Source organism: Meleagris gallopavo, chromosome 6 (assembly GCF_000146605.3).
Source record: "Meleagris gallopavo isolate NT-WF06-2002-E0010 breed Aviagen turkey brand Nicholas breeding stock chromosome 6, Turkey_5.1, whole genome shotgun sequence".
NCBI lineage: Eukaryota > Metazoa > Chordata > Aves > Galliformes > Phasianidae > Meleagris > Meleagris gallopavo.
Window position 1 is genome coordinate 23,546,267 of NC_015016.2, and position 16,291 is coordinate 23,562,557.

Here is a 16,291-nt window from a genome sequence, read left to right on the forward strand (position 1 = left end):
CCAGCAGAAAACTAGAAATTAAGCCCTGCCATTCTTTTATTTCCTTGTGTTGGTGGTACAGACACGTGCTCCCACCCCGCCCTGCTGTCACCCCCGACTTGGCAGGATGTCCCCAGGGAGGTCCTAGTATTTCTTCTCCCCTCATTCTGCTTGTGCATCAATGCCTCCAATTAAGAAACCAAATAATTTGAAGGCAGCCATGCAGCATCAAGCTAAAAATAGCCCCAAGGCTCGGGAAATCAACCAACTCCTGGGCTCAGGGAGAGCAGATCCCCACTGCAGTGAAGGCAAGGGTACCCTGGCCCTGCTCATCCCATGTTGGGTCCTCACTGTGCCCCCAGGCTGGGCCCGGAGCCTCACTGCTACTGGGAAATCCCATGAGCAGGAAATGGGGAGGGCAGGATGCTGCTGGCTGCTCTCTGGTGCTAGATTTGGGGATGGCCAACTTGCCAAGTGACCAAGACGTTCCCCATGCAGATCCAAGTGACTTGAAGCACCTGCTGCCAGGCCGCAGCTTTGCTTTTTTGACCAAGCAGTGGGAAGAAAGTGTTCTCAGTTTGTTCTTGTAGTTCTCACTGTCCTGTTCTGTAATTAATGGGCAATGCATTAATTTTCCCAAGAAGAGTTTGTTTCGCCTGTGACAGTAATTGGTGAGGAGTCTCCCTGTCCTCACCTCAACCCATGAGCTGTCCCATCCTATCTTGTTAGGTTGTAGTGAAGTGGGATTGGCTTCTTTTCACAGGTAACACCAAAAGGATGACAGGTAATGGCTATGAGTTGTGACAGGGGAAGTTCAAGTTGGGTATTAGGAAAAAATCCTTCTCAAAAAGAGCTATGAGGCAGTGGCACAGGCTGCCTAGGGAGGTGCTGGAGTCACCATCCTTGGAGAAACATGTAGATGTGGCACTGAGGAATATGATCAGTGGGAGCGATGGGGATGGGTTGACAGTTGGACTAATGATCTTAGTGGTCTTTTCAACCTTAACGATTCTATGATTCTCTCCCCAGTCCTGCTGAGCTGGGGAAAGTGAGAGCAGCGGGGGACAGCCTTCCTTATGGCCATTTCAGTCCCATGGCCACCATTCTCTGCAAGGTATGTAACAGCAACATCTACCTTGAGAGATGAGGAGGAAAAATAATCTCTCCAAAACCCTTGAAGCCTAGGTTTGGGAGAAACATACAATTTCTGTGTGTAATTACCAAGACAGCTGGGAAGGCTGGACCACCCAGCACAGCCTCAGAGCTGGAGCTGAAGTGCAGGCTGCTCTGAGAAATAATGCAGTGCATCCAGTTCTGCATAGAAGTTTTCTGTTCTTGTAAACCAAATGAAATTAATCATTACAGTTATCTACAGGCTGTTCTATAAAATCAATAAGCTCTAGCACTGCATAGCAATCAAAATATGACAGGCACTTAAACTTTGCCAACTCGATCCAATTAATGATATCTTCGTTAGAAAACAGTCATTTTTATAGAGTCAGTTGACTCTTCAAGGACTATAATATAAGCTAGCTATAAGCTCATTGATTTTTACTTTATGATTTCCAGTTGAAAGCAAACAGAGATCACTCGCTTTACAAAACTGTGAAAATATGTGTGTATTTAACATACTGATATTATTTATAAGCAGCAGATAATATTTAAGTGCCTCTTGTACGCCTTGATAAAAGTGGTCCATGAATTCAGCCCTCTCAGATGTTCAGAGGATGTTCTCCTACATTATTACCACCATCGTTTGTCTTGCATCTCTGACATGCAATTTTTATGCATGAAAACTCCATCAACAAGGCTCGTCAGTGGAGAGGAGGGCAGTGTGAATACCTATGAGGTGTCAATGGAAAACAAGTGCCTTGTTCATGTTGGCATCTCCTTAAATCCCAGTATGGCTCTCCCATCTTCTCACATGACAGCTTGGGTGTTTGCAAGGCAGAAGGGTGACCAGCAGGACCTATGGAAAGACAAACTGGGATCATACTGCAGGAAAAGAAAGATATCGGGGGAGTAGAGGTAGGGGAAATCTTATAGGATGGTAAAGATATCTTGTGGCAGTGGGTAGATTTGTTTTAGGGTAGGGATTTGAGGGAGAAGGACACCAGGGCTCACCAGGTGCTTGTGAAGCTTAAGATGTCTTGGGAAATGAAAAGTAAAAGACAGCAAAAACATCAGTCAGGAGGTGAGCATGAAACCCAGCTCCTGTCCAAAGATTTCACTTTCCAGGAGCACCCAGGTACCTAGAGATGGATGATGTTTGGGACTTAAAGGGAATTTCAGACTTCTTGAGCTGTTGTTGATGGAATTAATATGGACTGGTTTCGCTGTCAGGGTTCAGTGTGTCCTGCCTTCAGTAAGTGCATGGAACAAATCAATTTAACCACCAGGGTGGTGCCAATCCTGAGTCCTCAGAAAAGGACAGTGAGTTTCACACCTGAGCCAAGCTGGCAGCCCTGAACTAGGCCATGCCCTCACCTCCCCTTGCACTTTTTCCCCTTTACTCGTGGCCAAATGATCATTTCTAATGCATTCTCTCAGAGGAGATGATGGCCAGGCCTGGTGGGAGAATGGGTGGGTTGTGTTTGATGTGCATGCTGCAAAGCAAACTTCACTCAACCAGGGGGCTTCCTCTTGTCCCAGGTTTCCATGCAAACTCCAAAAGGCAGGCTCTTGCAGTTGAATACAGAAAAGCAAATCAATGAGCAGTGGCAGAAACACGGAGGTAAATCATATCAGTACCACACATCTCTTAGTAACAATCCTGAGCAAGGCAGCAGTATTAGTGAGTGCAAAGTAAGCCAATAATTGCAAGTACTTGCATTTTAGTAGTTTATTATCACTAATAGGAAGCTCTTGTTAGAAGTCTGAATCTAAGAGGGGAGAATGGGCCGTCTTGCTTTGTTCCCATCGACTCCTTTATGTCCCCAGAATTCTGAAAGGTCTCCAGGGAATACAGAGTAATAAAGACCTACAGTTTCAAAGATAAAGATGAAAAATGAAAAGAGGAGAAAGTTTTGTTTGCTTTCCAAAGGTGTGAGTCTGTCTTCAGTCCGGCTACAAAAGAGCTGGGAAAGGCCGGTGGGCAGCCAGGACCATCACCACCAAGAGCACGTGTGCCTGGGCTGTGCACGTTTGGCTAAGACACTCCATAGCCACAGGCACTTGCAGGGATTGCAAGACATGAAAGGCTTCGTGCCCAGGAGCTGGGAGCTGGGATCTTCAGGGAGGCAAACTGTAAAAATCACAGTAGGAGAGCTGGTCTCCATCCTCCTGCTGCTCCTTCCCCTTCCTCCATAGGTTCTAAGTGCTGGAAGAGATATAACAAAGTGAATAATTGGATAAATCTCAAGACTAATTTTTTTTTTTTTTTTTTTTGACAGTGTTGAAGTCAGGCAGGTTAATAACAACTCCTCAAATCAGCAGGAGGAAAAGGGAAGAAAAAAAAGCAGTGACAAGGAAAGGAGATTAACAGGCTGCACCTAAGGGAGCCCAGCCTGGGTCAAAGGAAACTGGTATGCAACCAGTATCATTTAACAAACATTGAGGCTTGCCCAGGGCAGAAATTCTTTTCTTTTCTGGCTAGAATTAAGTGTGAGCATGTGTGGGAGAGACCTCAATGCATCTGCTGCTCCCCCAGTGTGGGCTGGTGGTTGCAGGGTCTGCTTCCCAATGAGGATGTACATATCACTCTGTCTGTGAGGAAACACCACAGCGAGCTGTTGCTTGGACCAAACTCCTTGTGAAAGTGGGTGATAGCATCCAGCAGGCCACAGCTGTGCCCTCAGCTATTACTTCCTTATCTCCTCACCCCACGAGAGGGCTTCCCCAGCTTCACACAGCCATGGCAGCAAGATGTCCCTGTCAGGAGTAGTGAGAGACAGCAATGGGAGATCACTGTGGAGAGGAGGATGTGGAGAAGCCTTCTTAGTAATTCACTACTTCCAATAATATCATATCAATAATCCCCTCTAAAGTAAGATTATGACTGTAGCCTGGCAATTTCTTTGCCTTTTGCCTTAAACCAGTCGTAAACTGAGATAATCTATTTCTGTGGGAATCACACATCTATGTGCTCCTCAAATCAACCGTTTTTCCACCTTGTCTTAACGCCTATGCCCTTTCACTCACACTTTAATATAAAGACACCAGAAGTAGTTTGTTACTCAGGCCTGCTCTCCTGGCTACCAACACCACAGCAGACATTTCTAGCAGGAAGGCAAGCCAATCTGGTCAAAGCTTTTCAACACCTTCCCAAGTGTTACAGCCCATATCTACAAGGCTTTATGTCAGTGGAGCACAGTATGCCACTACAGGAGACCAAGGAGGCCAGCAGTCTTGCTCTGCTAATAGGGATCACCCCCAAAGTTGGCTAAAGAGCACAGATAACACAGGGTTACGTGTAAGGATAGCAGTAAGAAGTTCAATGAAGCTGTGTACTACATTAGAAGCATTACCTATGTAACATTACCTAGCAATTCTCTGTAATGGAAACACCAGTCTGGCTTCTAAGCAACCCCATGGCCCAGGTACCAGCTTTCTGACCCACCCCAGCTGCAGAACTGCCAGAAGCAGGTTTGCTCTGCTACCCGCCTCAGTTATCATCAGGCAAGGCTTCTACCTGCTCGCCTCTTGCCTCAGCTTGTATCGCAGCTGTGCTGGGAGGGTGGAGGCCTTTATATGTGGTCTGCAGCGCCATTGCTCAACAAATCTAAGCATGTGAGGGGTGTGTTGTGTTTTTCTCAGCTATCTTCTGCTTCAGCATTTACCAGGCAGAAGTGGAGGCTTAGCTAACTTTGAGGATATGTTCCTGTAAGGTCTCCAGCTTGCTGATGTCCTGTGCAGCAGTTCTGAGAGCTGTGGGACAAGGGCTGGGCTTCAGCCTGGCCCTAGGGGAGCCTCATGGCAGCACTCTGCATCAGGCCTCATCCTGAAGGCTGCCACCTTCCCCTGCTGGGTTTGCCATGGGCCAGGCTCTTTGAAGTGTATCTCCTCTGTACCCAGGCCTGTGTCGAAAAGCAGTATTCTCATATTGCTGAGAGTCAGGCCTCTTCTTGAGGAGTCTGATAATGGCTAAATGTGCCACACTGGCGCCTTCTGCTCTTACTTGTCCCTCAAGTAAGAGAGGTTCATCAAAAAGCTGAAGTATTTCCTCTGAAATCCCCTTCTGGATACAGCATATGAAACCTCTTCTGAATAGTGCAGAAGTCTTTAATTCAGCGCTGTATACTCTGCTATGAACATCATGTTTCCTCTGATAACAGCTCCTCCCAGGCCCTCTGTGAGGTGATATGGAGTCACCTCCTTGGGCACACGCGGTTGGGCTGTGCTAATGCAAAGATGCTCAAAGCTCTAGTGTCACCACTATCATGTATAGGCATTATTATCTGGGTGCATACCATCCCTGAGGTAGGCTGTGGTGGCTGAGAGCAGCTGAGGAATATGAACAATTATGTAAACGGGGTCTGATCAATATTTGCCTGAGCTGGGGGCTTGGTCACCTTGAATCACTCACCCAATGCAGCTGCCCCACTGCCTGCGTGGTGTTGGCATCTACACAGTAATTCATATAATGCTGCTAAAACTGGGGAGAACAACATCCAGTTTCATTAGCAAGCTGTCTGAAGTAACTGCTTTGATTATGGTTAAGGCAAGGAACAGAAGTAATGCAGCTTCCTTGCAGCATTTTTTATATTCTGTTGGTATTTCTAAGATTTTTCATTTCCTGTCATTCCCACATCCATCTTCAGATACAGTGAAAACCCACAAGCTGGCAGAGAAGTCAAGAATTTGTCCTCATCTGCTGTCTGTGATCTAGTCAAATGTTTCAGCCCAGCAACTCTGGAGCATCTCATCCCTTTGCCAGTTTGCTCAAGTGAGTCCACTTGTCCCAGGTTTTCTGCTCCTCTCGTGCTGTTTCTTAGATAATGGCTGTGTTTGAAGAGGGCTTCACCATGCGCTTGCAGCAAATGAACATCAAGAGCTTTCAAGGTGCTCTGTGAAGAGGTTTTTAAACCACTGTGCAGCTGGAGAAAAAAAAAAAAAAAAAGTGATATTGAAAGTAAAAGCAGCATGGCAGAGCTGTTATACCTCACAGAAACAGCAACAAAAACCTAAGGGGTACAGGAGGACTGAGTTAAATGGAACTACAGGATGGTGCCAGTGGGGAGAATGCAGAGCGCAATGCATTTCTCAGAAGGAAAAAGAAGGGAAATATATTGTAATTCTGCGCAAAAATCTGAAGCAGAATATACCTTCCAGCTGTTGATTGTTTTTTCCTGAGCTGGTGAACAGAATAATTCCTATGGAAAAAGGGCAAAGATGGGAAGAAAACATATTAGTAAATCGGAATACATTTGTCAATCCAAATCACTGAGCCTTAAAAAAAAAAGATGGAATACAAATAGCATTCACAGTGTAATCCATATCCATCCACACAGGTTCATGGGGTGCTGGGGCACTTATAGGCAGAGGGAGGCTTTTGGAGGGGCAGAGGAATGAGTTTTGGGGCACAGGGGTTGTGCAGCAGCTTCTCTCTGGGCAGCAGCCTGGCCCCAGCCATGCACAGCTCACACTGCATGCCTCACTGCTGGTGTGAGAATGGCAGCACCGAGGCACTGTGCTGGGGAGGAGCAGGTACCACGTCTGGAGTGGTGCTCACCTCTGTGATCTCTGTGGATCAAGAAGTCCTAAATTAGAAGGATTTTTTCAAGTGTGAACAATCACACTTTTTGGCTTCAACAGAGAATATACTTCATTCATATCAAAATTTGTGTGTAACATATTGTGTATTCCAGCATACAGTTCATAAGCAAAAAGCTGATGCTGTGGCTCTCTGAAATCCCCCAGGTAATTGCATGTAATTTTAGAGCTGGTGGAACAGTGGATGCCCTGAATTAACTACAGCAATTAGAAACCGATTTTGTGTTGCTGGCACAGCCCCGAACGTGGACACTGCCAGCAGACGGAGTTCTGCGATTTAGCTTGGCTGTGGCTGGGCAGCAGGCTGAACTGATTTGGCTGGGCAAAGTGGTGTTGAGCTGGGGTAACTGGAGTGCAGGTGTAACTAACTGGGGTGCTGGTGTCACTGGGGTACTGGTGTAACCAAGGTGCTGGGGCTGTTTAACATTGCACCTAGCACTGCTGCTGGAGGCAGTTCTCTTTGAAGTGAGGGTTTCTTTCAAGGCCAGGCATCCTTAATTCCTGACTGGAAGTTGTAAGAAGCTGCAGTGGATGTTTCTCCAGCTATTGCTTGGGCATGCTCTTCTTCTTATCTCTTCTCATGTGACAAAACAACAATGATATCCTGCACTTTGGTAGGCAAAAATCCCCTTTGCAGCGGGCAAAGGAGCTATCAATCTCTTCTCTTTTCCCTACAGTAGCTATGAAATTGTGTATCTATATGTCTGTATTTTTTTTTTTTTCTTTTAAATATGCCTTTCCTTTGGAAAGAGGTTCTTCTGGGACTTTGAATCTGCCTGCCTTCAGAGGGTGATGTTACCAGAGCCCTCGGCTGTACAGAGGTTGTGCCTTGCCAAGCAGCAGCCACTGCTCCCCTTGCAGACAAAACAAAGCCAGTCCCATTTTCCCTGTGGTCCCACATCCCGGTGAGCTGCTGCTTTCCTGGCATAAGTGGGCAGTCCCACCCTTGGCCATTCTGTGAGCCTGAAAGCCTCAGAGCAGCAAAGGAGAGCAGTCAAAGAGAGCTGTGCTAATTGTCTTGAGTAGAGGATCCTTTAGGTCTTTGCCAGTTTTTATCAAAGCATAAAAAGCAATTATTAAAATTAATGCAATTTACCATGTGTTCTACTTCTAGCAAAGCTATTTTTGGCAGGGGTTGCCATCTGTCCCATTCAGCAAGCTCAGCCACAGACTTTTGCTCTCAGTTCCACTTCCCACAGCTCTCATGTGGAGTGAGGCAGTCACACACCTGCTTGCAGAATCAAGTACCTCACCTGCAGTGCTTAACTCACCAGAACATTGTCCATCATCCGGTGGTGAGAGTCCTCTGCATGGAAAACATTTCTTTGTTTTCCTCTTTTGCTCTCAGCTGATGTCCTTCATCTGAGGTGGGTGGGTCAGTGAGAGCGATGCCCTTTCCCAGACCTTGCAGCCATGGAGCTGCACGGACAACACAGGGGAGCAGGTGGAAAGGGTGTGCAGAGCTTGTCTCTCTGTCCAGAGACATGCCCTAGCACTGCCCAATATTTCAGTATTGGCACAATATTTGAATCCAGCAGCATAGCTGGGAGTCAATACTTATGGGAGTCAATTCTATAAAATACAAATGATGCTGTTTTTCTCAGCTGAGAGCTGGAAAGTCAGGTCCTGGCCTTTTGTAACTCTTTCTAGTTCTTTAGAGACATGGTTCAGTGGGCATGGTGCTGATGGGATGACAGACTAGATGATCTTAGAGGTTTTTTCCAACTTTAATGATTCTATGACTCACTCTTATAAAAGCATCAGCAGAGCCAAGCATTAGAATACCTTGTCTCCAGGTGTTCACAAAAATACTTTGCTGGGGGCTTCAAACTGAGCCTAAATGTGTTCATTTACTGAGAGAAGACCAACTGATTGATCACTTGAGGAAAGGACCGGTCAGCCCTGGGAGCACAGGTGAAGGCAATTCAGCTATGTGACCAGAAGGGGTGGAGCTTGGCTGCACCTCTCCTAGACCTCACTTAAGGGCTGACTGCCACTGGAGAAGGATCTCTGGTTGGAGATTCTGTGAGATCCTTCCTGTGTGGAGTCCTTTCTACGAGCCTAGATCTTTGGAAATGGGTGAGTACTTTTACTTTTCCTCTGAAATACTGTTCTATCTGCACTGGTCCCTTGCTGCTACGTTCCTGTATTATCCTTCCACTGCATTAATCTGTCCAACTGCTATATGGTCTGACTGGAGTCAATAGAAATCAACTCACTTAAGTTTTTGTGTTACTGATGATGAAACAGTGCACAGAGAATAAGTGATGTCCAAGAATGTTGGAAGCAAAGCCCTGAGTCCTGGTTAGTGTCTGTGGGCTGGGGGTATTCAGAGTGCTCTCTGAAGGAGACCTGGGGAACTGGTGCAAGGTTCTGAGCACATGGGAAAGCTATAGCCATGGATGACCAGCAAAGGAAACTTGAGTGAATGGGTGTCAAAAACAGAAAGGATGACTGAGTCCATCCTCACGCCACTAGTCTGAAGCTGGGCAGATAAATGAGGCTGCTCTAGAGATGTGGAGTTGTGGTGAGCTACTTAAATCTCTGCTTACTGGATTAAAAAAAAAAGCATTTTTAACTGTTCACTGAGCATAGCAAGAGGAAGGGAAGCACAGATGTAACAGCGTTGCTGAGATACCTACTTACTGGTTTTCGGCTAGTTACCTATTTGCACATCACAATGCAGAAAGTTGTAATAAATGGAGTGCATGGAAACTGCTGAATCATGGCCTGAACCTCTGATTGATCACCTGAGGCGAGCAATGAGTCAGCCACAGGAGCACAGGTGAAGGCCTTTCACCTGCCCTGCTGAAAGGGGGTGGAGCCTGGCTGCACCTCTCCTAGACCCACTTAAGAGCTGACTGCAGTGGGGAAGAATCTCTTCTGGAGATCCCCTGTAGAGTTTCATAGCGAGCCCAGGATACAGGTAAGCATTCTATCTATTCTGTTTTGGTATAATAACTGCATAGCCGAACTCTCTGGTATACTTCCTAACTATAACATCTATACATTCACTGATTATACATGGAGTGAGAAGAAACAGTAGCGATGTAATTAAGAACAGAAAGCTATTAACAGATATATGTTAAATGCAGAATAGAAGCCTAACGACCAAGAAAAGATCTGTGGTATAATCCATAAGGAGATGACTAAATGCATGAAGAAGGAGCTCTGACTCGAGGTCTGCAGGCTTGCACTGCTCTATGGGTGGATCTCACAGCATCCATGCCTGGCAGTGTGACAGCTGTTGCTTTCTGCTTGCCGTCCTTCCTGAGTGGAGGAGTCTGAGTGGCAATTTAGCAGCAAATTAGTTTGTGTAGAGAGCAGTTAGCATTCCTACCTGGTGGGAGACAAATGTTGGCGGAGCAGTTACTGGGTGAGATGTCTAGAGGAAGAATTTGGTTGGGGCCATCTTGAGGTTACTGCTGCATTCCTTGAAGCACTAGGACTCTTCCTGCATGCGGACTCTCTGCCTTGTGCTTTTCCTTCCTCAAAATTAATTTTCCAAACAGTGCCCAAATATGCCTAATGTGCTATAATTCCAACATAACTGCTGGAAGTGCTGCTCTCTGGAAGTGATATTTCTTTTGCAGTCCTTGCCCACAGCAGCTCCCTGTCTCACTCTGCTCAGAGGCACTGTCTTTTCCTTGTTTCCTTTCTCTGATTCCCCTCAGCACCCAGTGAGAAGCAGCATTTGCCAGGATACTCCATGCATATTCTTTGCATTTCATCCTCTCTTGCAGGCATTAAGCTTGATAAAAGATTCTTGCCTCTTCTAGATGTTTAAATACTGACATTGGTGATTTAAAGTTAATTAAACAAAAGATCTCAGGTTAAATTCTATTATCCCAAAGACTGGGGAGACTCTAGCACGTGCTCAATGAGCTGCATAGTAATACAAGAGTGAGTGTGCCTTTTAGGACAATGGAGCTGCCCATGGGTTAAGTGCAAACACAATTTGGCACTCTGTCAATTAGCTCAGTGGAGTAAGCCTGTGTGTATGCCAGTGGATGAGAATATTTTCACAGAATATTGAGTAAATCATCCTGCTCTGGTCATATTTCAGCCATAAAATACAAAATGGCAGCTTGCTGAGTTGTAGTAACTGCAAGGCTCAGTGTTCTCCTCTGATTCCAGCAAAAACATGCATAGTTTTATCTGTGTGCATACATGTGCATGGGGCTGGGGAGGAGGGGGTTGTAAACAGATGTATAATGTCTCATTATATGCAAGGAAAATTCTGGCTGGGGTTTTACCCCTCTGGAGGGAGAAATCCTCAGTCCCCAGATGGTAGATGCACTCTTCAGCCATTCCTCTTCTCACCTGATGACTTTTGGACTTGTGCAGTAATTGAGCATCCTAGATTTTTTTTTCTGCATAGAAGAAATACCAACAGCCTAGCTAAAAATGTATGTATAGCATAAGAATACATACGTGTCTCAGAAGGTGATAAAGACTTTGGTTTTCCTCTCTAGTCTGCATTCTTTTAGTTGTTGTTGTTGAATGCACGAATACAGGTTGAATTCACAATTATCAAAACTATAGTTACATCCGTATAGGATAGCCTAATGATAATGACATCAGCAGTGCACAAAGCTGAGAAACGCACACAATGGTTTCCTGGCATGGCTTGTATCTCTACAGTGCTGTGAGGAAACATCCGTTCCCCCTCCTCACTATGGAGGCATAACCCATCCCTTTTAGGGAAGAGTATATTTGTGGGATCCTTCTGTGCTTTGCAACTCTCCAAAAGCAATGTAAACAGTGAATTCTGATCCCATGCACATGTGTTGACTTCTCTACTGAATCTTTTTCAGTGGAGCTATCCTGGTTTGTGATGGATCAGACCAATACATCAGCAGTTTTTATTAGCAGTGCAAGGGTGAATTTTACAAAGTCTCAAGAGCGGTTGCCTGCTATAACAACTGAGGGCCCAGCATCCTGCAGGATCATGCCAAATTCCAATGTGTGCCATTTTCTTGTAAAGAAGATTGCTTGGGATCAAAGAGCCTTTTGCTTTAACACATGAAACCTGCAGAAAAAAATGAATTATCAGAAATAATTGCAATTTGCAAAGTAAATTATGCTATTAACTACTTCAGAAATCAATAATTGGGCACAATAAGAAGATCAGTTGAGGAGATGGTAGAAGGAAAAAATAAATCTCATGGGCAACTTGCCACTCTTGAGATTTTAATTCTGAGTTTTCCACTCCCAGCTATCCATTCTTATTGCCCATCCATCAACCTCCTGATGAATATAAAGGGCTATGATATGACACACCAGAAGATTGCTGGGTTGGTATAACAGTGGAAGGGGAGTCCTTTGGATCTGGAGGACACAGGGTAAATTGCCAATGACAGTTTAGAAAAGCTGGTCTCTGCTCCTGAATTTTTTCCCCCAATATCTCTCTTTACCCATCTAGTAACCATTTTAAAGGTAACTGAAATTGTACTTGTGGCCAAATAACCTGGAAATCTCCTTCTGATTGACTCTAACAACTGACATAATTTGTAATAGAAGTGCAACATGATTTATGCCTTTGCTTACTGGTATAGTTTTAAGCAGGCACAAAGTGGTTGTTTAATCTCACTCTCATGTTAGAGGCATTTATCTTCTATCTCTTTGTATTTGCTGTTTACATCTTCATAAGAATTCTGACACCGTACCCTTTGCCATTAGCAATATTCTTTGATTGAACTGCACTTATGAATACCTGTATATTTGGGTGTTATTAATGAACATTGTGAGTTCTTCTGTCTGCCTGCTTATGACAGATTATCTGCACTGGATTTTGATCAAGAGGGAGCTAAAGGTGAGGGTCAAGCAGAAAGCCTACATGAAAACATCTCAACCGCCAGCATGCTTACCAAGGTGGTTGCAGAAGCCAAGACCTCTATACCAAAAGAGTGATGAGTTATCGTGCCTGCTTTACAGAAGCAGCAGTGGGGAGGGAGAAAGGTCCAGTTGACCCAGACCAAGTGAGAGCTGGAGCCTGCCACAAGCAGGCACTGTCATGGTCTCTGGGGCACTGGATGCCCAGGCTCCTGTGAAGAAAGCTACGTCAAATAATTCAATGTTTTAAATCCATTTCTGGAAACGTAGTGCATTTACTGGCAAATCGAGGCTATTTATGGAGAGGCATTCACCAGCTGGTGCAAGCTACTGCTTATTGACAATTCCACAGTGCCACTGCTCTTAGTGATCTCTTCAGAGGGGAGATCTCTTCAGAAACCATCTGAGCGACAACTCCCTTGAGGAGAGAAGGGGCCAGCACTTTGCAGGGAGGCAGATCAGAGGAGGGGCTGAGCAGGTGCTGCTCTACCCAGACAACATACACTGACCTTGGGTAACAAGTACAGATCCCGCAGTTGCATACTGTCACCAATACAAGAACCATCAGCTGCTCAAGAACCACTGGTACAGGAAAAGCTGTACTAGTAATGCTACCAGAAAGTATCTTAGAGTTCAGAGTACATTCCATGTGCATTGCAACAGCTTTGTGTTTGGGACCTTAGGGGATGGGGAGGGGAGGAAGGGGATGGAAGACAAAGACAGAGGCAGGCTTGCAGGCACAGGTGTGCAAGGAGAGGAGAAGTCTGCAGGAGCAGCCTTTATATTTGCATCTGATGGTTAATCTCTGGAATAAACAAGGGCTCTTGCAATCATGAATACCTTTTGTACTTACCGTTAATTAGGTTAACAATTACCAGGTATCATCTGAGACTGTTTTATAGCCATAAAATTAGTCAGATGTGTAATCTCTAATTCTTGCTGTGTTGAAGGCTTATTTTTACATACACGATCTGCAGTGATTCACCTGTCAGAACATAATCTGGGTACAGATCTTTGACCATAACACAGCAGAATTCAGTCACTGGTGCCCAGCTGAAATGCCAACACTTGTATACATGCTTCAACCCATATTTCTGAAGATGCAGTAAAGCAATGTCTTAATTTTTGGGATGACTGGAATTCAAAACGTTTCTCTAAAAGATTTTTTTTCAATGAGTTGAAGTATAAGCAAAAGCAAAGCTGATGCAGATAGGAGTGAGCGGGACGGCTGGAACTTGGCATGTTTTTGGAGCAGTCCCTTGTTCAGCATTTGCCCTTCTCTGCATTACTGCTGCTCACTGTAATGCTGAGGGGTTGCCCTTCCCACACGCTGTTTTCCCCAGGCTCACCCTTTGGACTGAGCAGCCCTGGCTGAAGGAGTCATGTTGTGCCTGGGGACTGCAGAATGCCTTTCCTTGACAAGATGTTTGGTTTTCTCCCATTTCTCCCTAGCCCAGTGGTAAGACAACAGTACCTGCTCTTTCAGACACACAAGAAAAAATTAACATGCATGTTATGCTTCACATCTTTAAGGCTCTGTGTGAACATTAGCTAATTAGTCAGTGAGGGAAGGAGCTGTGGGCAGGCTGCTTCAAATGGCAGAAGCTGCAGGGGAGCAGCTCGCACCGCAGCCCTGAAGAGAAGGGGAGATGAAGGAAAGGGACAAAGAAATGTAGTAGTGGTCACTTCATTAGGACAAGCAGCAGCTGGCCTTGGTGTAATAGGTTTCATAGGAATGGATGTCCATCTTCATTTTTAGCCTTTTGTGTGGAGAAGAGATAATATTCTAACAGAAGCGGTACTCGGGCTGTAACTGAGTGAGTCGATGCTTTGACAAGTCACTTCTGGGCAACAAATGTCCCATTATAAAAAGAGGTTTCTACATTTTCCTTTGACCAAAGTACTGACTCCTTCAGTGCATAACTTTTCAGCCCTTTGATTTTCCACTTTCAGTTTCCTTGGAAAAGGTTCCTGAAGCACCAGTGTAGAGCTCACAATCCCGGGCGGTGTTCCCAGCCAGCACAGGTCTTCATGGACAACTCAGCACGAGCACCCTGTGCTTGCCTCTGCTTGCTCAGGCTGTGACATTGTGGCTGGCTCAGACCTTCTTGGAGAGAGAGTCTGCAGGGGTAAATGAGCTTCAGAGGTGGCTGACAATACATGTGAAGATAAATCTGAGTATTAAGGAGATAAACATGATAGGTTGGTAGGAGCTTGCTTTGAGATCCAGGATTCCAGAGCTAGAGCGTGGAACTGAGCGCACATGGAACCTGCTGCTGACCTGTCACCAGGTCAGTGTGGCTTGGCAAAGCACGACGGGTTCGTGTCCATCTGAAGGCTCAAGAGTGCTCCTTGAGTGGCATGCAATGGAAACATGGGCACAACTTGGTGCCAGGAAATCCTGCTGGGCCACAGATGACGGAATGCAACACCCCGAGGGCCATCCGCAGTGTGAGACAGAGCTGTCACTCTACACAACTTTTCTTCTTGCACAGACTAAAGAGCAGTGTTGAAAGCCTTTTCCTGTGGGGCAGAGAGCGATGCGATAGAAGAATAATCCTCCCGATGTGTCCTGCTGCCTTCCCGGGCCCTGAGTGGGAGCCCTTTGCTGAGAGAAATGGCTCACTTGTGCCAAGGCCAGATAAAGAATCACTGAAAGACGAAGCGTTAAAGAAAAAAATAGAGAGAGAGGCGGAATGGGGGTATTTAAAAGTGTGTGAAATGGAGGCTTTATCGGGAGTTTTCTGGGGAGATAAGGAGCTGGGAGGGCCCGTCTCTGCGTGGCGTGGACACACTCACTGCCTCGAGTCTCCCAGGAAAGAGCAAAAGGAGCCGCTGACATTTCTGCTTAAAAGGAAGAATCAATGAATCTTTGTTTCCCACTGCTTGCTTGCTTGACCTTATTGTGTTGCGAAACAGAAAAGAAAGAAAAGAGTGCGGGGGAAAGGGAGAGGGGATTCGTGCTAATAAAACCCGAGACAAGATCACAGCCCTCTGATCGTCGCTGGAGATGCTATTATTTGGTTGTTGTCCTACTTGCTGCCGCCGCTCATTTCAGATTCTTGCCTTGCTGTAATAAGTCACACTCTTTCCAGCCATCATCCCTGTATTGACAGGCAAATGTCACCCACGTTTGATTGACGTCCATTGCTCCTGAATACAGAAGTATGATTTAGGAATCAATTCTGTTTGTTTATTTAAGCAGCTCTTTGTGTACCTTGTGTATTTGTGAACAAGACAAGTTGCTTAATATTTCCTTGGGAGAAATGCCACCAAGATTGCACATTCACCTTCTTACCGTGGCACAGAGGTGCGCACCAACCCTTGGGGGAGGAGAAACCTTTAGCAAAAGCAAAAATACTGAAGAAAACGCTTTGCTGCCCTCGAGGTGAGGCAGAGAGCTTCGTCACTGTTCTGGGCATCTGCCGGTCCGCGTATGCCCCGCACTTTCCTTGGGTTTTTGAGCGATAGGGAACCGTGTTCCTCCGTGTCACCGACAGCAGAGGGGTGGCTGCTTTTAGTACTGGCGATGAGAACATCGGTTTTAATTCAAGGAAAGGAATGTTTCCCTCTCCACACTTACGGCCGTAGCTGGGGAGAGGTGAAGAGGGAGCTCCGAGCTCCGAAGCTGTGAGAGGTGCCGATCTCTGTGCCGGTACTGAGCGGCCAGAGAACTTCCACCGAGCAATCGGGAACCGCACAGCACCCCTACAATTAAAGCGCTATTTCGCAGCAAACAAAGGCGCGGCGGGGCGGCCCCGAGGCA

At 45.9% G+C, this 16,291-nt stretch overlaps 2 long non-coding RNA genes across 3 annotated transcripts; one reads left to right on the top strand and one right to left on the bottom strand.

Annotated features, from left to right (window-relative positions):
* Positions 1-2,412: 2,412 nt before the first annotated feature.
* On the bottom strand, positions 2,413-6,328 carry LOC109368196. Of its 2 annotated transcripts, XR_002115976.2 has the most exons (3): positions 4,460-6,328; positions 3,800-3,885; positions 2,413-3,298 (listed from the first exon to the last, which is right to left on the bottom strand). It is a non-coding gene; the product is annotated as an uncharacterized LOC109368196 (long non-coding RNA). The 2 variants fall into 2 exon arrangements; XR_004160117.1 differs by lacking the exon at positions 3,800-3,885 and having other exon boundaries at positions 4,460-6,327.
* Positions 6,329-8,680: 2,352 nt separating this feature from the next.
* LOC109368197 lies at positions 8,681-15,569 on the top strand. The gene is made up of 2 exons (XR_002115978.1): positions 8,681-8,769; positions 14,479-15,569. It is a non-coding gene; the product is annotated as an uncharacterized LOC109368197 (long non-coding RNA).
* Positions 15,570-16,291: the final 722 nt, after the last annotated feature.